Source organism: Perna viridis, chromosome 9 (genome assembly GCF_037379345.1).
Source record: "Perna viridis isolate PV_CMFRI_1.1 ecotype Kerala chromosome 9, ASM3737934v1, whole genome shotgun sequence".
Classification (NCBI taxonomy): domain Eukaryota; kingdom Metazoa; phylum Mollusca; class Bivalvia; order Mytilida; family Mytilidae; genus Perna; species Perna viridis.
Window position 1 is genome coordinate 27,350,376 of NC_142453.1, and position 6,384 is coordinate 27,356,759.

The 6,384-nt window shown below is 32.2% G+C and overlaps 1 long non-coding RNA gene across 1 annotated transcript; it reads right to left on the reverse strand.

Annotated features, from left to right (window-relative positions):
* Positions 1-1,625: 1,625 nt before the first annotated feature.
* On the reverse strand, positions 1,626-5,674 carry LOC148607572 (uncharacterized). Its single transcript, XR_015915228.1, has 4 exons — positions 5,078-5,674; positions 4,021-4,129; positions 3,422-3,525; positions 1,626-2,850 (listed from the first exon to the last, which is right to left on the reverse strand). It is a non-coding gene; the product is annotated as an uncharacterized LOC148607572 (long non-coding RNA).
* Positions 5,675-6,384: the final 710 nt, after the last annotated feature.

The following is a 6,384-nucleotide window of genomic DNA, read 5'->3' on the forward strand; positions in this document are numbered from 1 at the left end:
AATATTGATGACGTAATTTTCGTAAACATCTGGGCGCCATCCTGCAGACTATTATGGCCAACCCTATTTTGGAAAAGCTATAATTCGAATTGTATTTGATTATCGAAACCTGCAAATATTTTCTGGTTTGCTCTCAATCGCATATATACAAGTATACGCAGATGTAGCTGTCGTTATGATGTAAATATCACAGTTGAACAGTTGTATGAATATTTTAAATCGCTAAATAAGAGCGATGACGCAGAGGAAGACAATATTGAAGATCTATTAAACAATATAGAGAATAACGATATTATTGATATTTTAGATAGGGAAATCTCAGAAGACGAAATTTTGTCAGCAGTGAAAAATTTATGCAATGGTAAAGTTCCCAGGGACGATGAAGTAGTTAATGAATACATAAAAAGCACGGTACATCAATTCCTGCCTATTTATATGAAACTTTTCAATCTGGTGCTTAATGCGGGGATTATTCCAAACTCTTGGTTAACAGAGATAATTAAACCATTATACAAAAACAAGGGAGACCCAAGCAATTTAGATAATTACCGTGCAATTTGTCTTAAGTCAAATCTGGGAAAAGTGTTTACCTCTATTCTTAATTCGAGACTTAATAAATTGTCAGATGAGATTGGGATTATTATTGATGCCCAGAGTGGATTCCGAAAGGGTTATTCTGTTCAGGATAGTATGTTCGTCATGCATGCTTTAATTTCATTATATTTGAATTCGGGTAAAAAATTATTTTGTGCCTTCGTAGATTTTAGAAAGGCATTTGACACTGTGTGGAGGCTGGGACTTTGGCGAAAACTTGTAAAAAATAATATTGGTGGGAAAATGTTCAATGTTATATTGAATATGTACACTGATATTAAGTCTTGTGTTAAGAGTGGGGAATTAATAACTGAATTCTTTCCTTGTGAAATTGGTGTAAGGCAGGGAGAAAAATTATCTCCCCTTCTCTTTGTCTTATACCTTAATGACTTGGAAGAATATTTGTCTGAAAACTCTGTGGATGGTTTAAAAATGTTGAGTGAAATATGTATATAAAGTTGTTTATTCTTTTATACGCCGACGATACTGTTATTTTTGCGGAGTCAGCACCAGAGTTACTAAAGGCACTTTCTGTCTTTGAAAAATATTGTACTGATTGGAAATTGAGTGTAAATGTAGCAAAAACAAAGGTTGTTAACAAAAGACAATTTAAATTTGCAAAACACTGAATTGCAAATCTTGCGCCACTTTTTCTTCAACCTAACTTGTCATGTGAGTAACCATTGGATGCAGATTCGCATGGGATTTAATGAAATGCATTTTATTTTACAATTTTTGATAAAATAAACTTATAGTTTCAATTTAAAAATCATGGGATTTTTTTGTGTCCCATGGGATTTTTTTTCACCCTTGGGATTTTTTTGGTCCCATGGGATTATTTTTGTCCCATAGGATTTTTTGTTTGTAAATCAATACAGTAAGAAATATATGAAAATGGGTACATGTGTATGAAGAGGTATTATGATAAGATACCAGAAAGTACAAATGTGTGTGTAGATTGCATAAAGCTATAGAATTTAAATAATTTTCGTCTCTATTATTTATAAGCAAGTAATAACCAATGCATTCTCACATTTAGTAAGTATATTTATTACTTTATTAAATTTTATAAGGAATATGCATGTTTTTATGTAATTAATTATTCAACTTAAAAAAGAATTGAAGCTAAATTATCTTGACAAATGTTATTTCTTGAACATGCTTTATAACAAAATATAGTTCATTTTTTTTTTGCATTGCAAAAGTACTGATATTGTTGAATAACTACAAAAAGGTTAGTCTTTCATCACAATTCATAACCATATCCACATTCAACACAAAAGTATCTGTATTTTTTGGCATTTTATGTCCATTCTTAAACAAAAAGTGTTAAAATGCAAAATCAACTTTATTTAATACACCCCCCTTTTGTGTAAAAATTGGGTTGATTTTGTGCAAAATTTTGGCAAAGATGAGCAAATTAACGCCTAAACCTTCTTCCATAATTTCCAAGGATATGAAATAGATGCCCATGCAATTTGACAGGAATTAAATGTCTGAATCAAAGTCTAACTTATCATTTTGAACATTATATCATGGGCAAGAATCACAGTTCATATAAACTATTCCAATCTGGCTAACATAGACATAATAAAAACACCTAATATTGTCATGAATGTAAACAGATATAAAATTACTTAAACAGAAAATGAATGCTTGATACACATTATAGCACATCAAATCATAGTAAGGTACAATAATGTATATTCTAAGTTTTTCCTGAATCGGCAGACATTTATTAATGATTATTTAAAAAAATTAAAACCTTTTTTGCAATGGTGGGGTTTTGAAAAAAATGAATTGATTTCTTCCGATGAATAAACGTGTAACTACATTCCTATTTCAAAATTTACATGTTTGTTGCTTATGTCTAAACCCCTACAGTTTCCTCCAATTTTACCCTTCTGTGAATGAGGCTGATACATCTAAACTATTTCTTGAATGTCAACACTTTAGCTTCAGTGGGAATAATATTAGCAGTCACAAGTACATGTATGTACATATATCATATATAGGTAGCAATGATGATTTCTTTACAACTGTACTCCAGTATCACCAAAAGAAGATTCTCAATTTCTCATTTGATGGTAATAATAGAAAAAGCTCATGTTATGTACTGCACACTTTGTAGTGATGATCTGATCATGATAGTGTTGCTCTTAAATATAATGTGAAAATCCTCCTAAAATTTTGCAGGAATTTCTTGCTGTATACCGATAGCTATTCTGACCATAAAATCCCAACCAATAATGATACCTAAAAATAGTTAAGAACTAAAAATGTCATAGTATTGGGTAGATTTTTAATTTAAAAAAATGCAAACAAAGCACAAAAATGTGATGTCAAGGTCAATGGTAATTAACCCTAGAGCATGTAGAAGGCTATACATCTTAAAAATGCTTAACAACATGTCAATTATCAAAAACCTACCTTGAAAGATAATAAAGTAACAACCTAATGTAAACATGATTTGTGTTACTGGCTGACTAATTACTATGAGAGTGATTGGTCAGTTTCAGCAGGCAACAACCACCCCCTCACTTTTCAAAGCCATGCAAAGCATAATCTGTAGGTCTTCAACTCTTAAAGGTTTCTTACAAATATTTATAACTTATTAATGTATTCTGATTTATATGGAACTCATTCATGTATAAAGACAGAACTTAATGTGCTAAGTTGAAAAACTAACTACAAGTAATATGCTTCTTGTGCTCAATTAACTAACAGAGTGCAAAACATTAATAACAATTTGAAGTAAACTGATTACCTAAAAAAAACCATCAAAATCATGTACAAGTAATGCTTTACCATGCATATATAGGAATACCTGTAATTACAAGTTATCACATGTTGCTCACACTACAGGATCCAAAACCCAATCCATCAGGTTGGTCAATGTATTAATAGTCATCTGGTATTATCAGGTTGTCCCTACAATATACAAAGCTAAAAGTACTGCATTGAATCTCTACTGATGCATTTCTTCCCATAATTTTTTTTTAAAATACCTTGAGTGGTTTTGGAGGAGCTGTGCTAACAAGGTTTTCACATTAAAAACCAATCAGTTTAATTATCTCCCTTTATGGGTCTAGTGCATATATTATATCTTTACATAAAGCCTAACTTTCCAACTTTAATAATATAAAAAATTAGATGACTTTTTAATCATTCAAACAGTATGCGTGAAAGTTTCTGATAGTCTGTTAAACGAAAAACAAAATCAAACATCTCCACTACTATTTTGTGAGTTTAAGTGTGCTTTCTATTAAAATGTGCGTCATGAAAGCTTCCTGTGTATTCAAAGCAAAACTGTTTCAGCCTATTGACAATGTCATCAAGATTATGTTAAAAAATGCATACCTGTGGATGAAAAAAAATTGTTTAATTATTTAATAATCACTGAGTATTGCATGTATAAGTACTTACTGCTACAGTAAATGTGTCAAATGATAATCGCCCTTTTTAATTGGTCAATATTCTTCTCTAAGAAATGTGTAAGTGTCTCTCTTTTAAATACAAGTCTTCACTTAAAGTTCTGAAAAAATAAAAATACAGCTACACAAATTTAGTTGTACAAGTATTAAAATGCCAGCCACATGCGTAAAGATTCAGTTAAATATGGTTCTGTTGAAAAATTTCTGTTAGTATTGACCCCCCCCCCTCCAAAAAAAAACAAAAAACAAATGCCAATCAACATAATTCAATCTTTGCACACAGCTTATCTTATTTTAAGTTCTATTTAAGAACTAACATGTATTAGGAACACATGCTAAGCAACAAATCCAGTTAAAACTTTTTGCAGGATTGTCAGGTAGTGCCTGTTTTGTACTATAAGTAAACAAATTGTAAGTCTATTTTACTGACTGAAAACTTGTGACTTGTTCTTGTAATTAATGTTCAAATGAGGTTGAATTGATTACAAATACTTTAATTCTTCTTTGACAGATAAGTAGCTATATGCTGGGCAGACCCAGAAATTTGTAAAAAGGGCTGGGTGTTCATTTTTTCACTAAATAAGTATAGCTGAAAAAAACTCCCCATTACTTAACAAGACATAAATAGAAATATTGATTTTGCTTGCTGGTTAAATATAAATAAAAATATTGCACTTGCGAAGCAAAAATTTTCATCCGGGTCGCCACCCCCCCCCCCCCCCCCACTTTGTAATGTCCATTATGATCATTATTATTTTTATAAGTCTTGCAAAGACGGTACATATACAGTAAAGCTCACGGTGCTCGCTGATTTAGGCAATGCCTACTCCATATTATAAACTTGGTAAGGAGTGACCAGTCCCTGTAATATAAATTCCCTGACCACGGTAACTTTAATAAATAAATATTACAATTACAGTGAACCTAATTCAAAAAAGGATTCTTCAGATACAATAACCTGTGACTGTGGAAGAAGGAAACTGTTTCAGGAGCAGAGTAGTCAGAGCAAATCATGCAGATTTTCTGAAGCAGTACAACTCCTAACTTACTGTAGTCGGAACTTGACGTATGCATTCATTGCTGTATTGAATTCGTTAGTTTCTGAACGACTGCAGCATCAACACTTATCTCGCTGCTGGGACGAGGTCATAGCGGGGAATGAACCGTATACAAAAGCGTCTTGTGTCATGTGTGATTTCGGCACCCCGTTTCGGCACTGACTGACAATACATATCCGAGGTTTCCTCTGTAATTATCCTTTCGTATAACACTTGTTGTTATATCGATGCAGGAACGCACAAGATGAGCATTCCAGTAACGTAGTAAATAGTTGTACAAAAAGTTATTTCATAGCTAGCGAGTTAAATTTAGGTAAATGCTATATATAATATAAATCCTTGGGCTAACGAATGAAACTGCACTTTCTCGGGACTTTGTCTTGATTAAACATAGTACGTGTACATTTTAATACCCAGATCTAACGTAAGATGCTGGCATTTCCGTTCGTCCATAGGATGGTGCCATATCAGAAAATAACCTCCATGCAAGCGAACCTCTTTCACGGGCTGCAGTAATTCGGTTTTGTAATGTAAAGTAAAGCATGGACTGTAAAATCATTGGTGACAGTTACACGCATAGACCTGTAATTAATTATAACTGCCTGTTACATGTACGGTTTCAATTCGCTAGTAAAATTATAAAAATCTTTTATAAATTAAAAGAAAAAAAACTCATTCACTAGTAAGCAGATCCTTCCAGTAAATATAATTATATCCAAGGACTTTTATAATAGCCTATCAAAATTCTTTGGTTGTTATATTCAAAAAAGAAGTATTAAAAATGATATAATTGGATTAATGTGGATAATTTCATGCAAAATTTTGGTGAAAATGAGGAAATATTAAACTATGACACACCCCTTTTTTCTAGACCCCCCACCCCTTTTAGAACCCACTTTCAAAATCTCGGTTAAGTTTACGTACGACACTACACAGGCCAGGTGACGAATAGAATCACCCTGAGGTAATTTAAAAAAAATAATTGTTTTATGGCTCAGACAGAACAGGTGACTCAACAGGTGACAAGATTTACCTTTCCAATATTGCAGTAGAAGATGTTCGTTCCCTTACAGTTCTGATCATCCGTGTGTATATAGTGTACAAAAGTGTGTTCCTGTTATATACAAGAAGCTTTTACAGATGAGAGATGAGATGATGACAAAGGTATACTAGTATATTCCAACATTACAGTAAAAATCCTTAATTGTATGATTTCAAAATCGCCTACATACATGTAGAGAAACTGAAGCTCTAAAGTTTGTCATACCTCTGGTTATAGCTACAATTTATATGATATG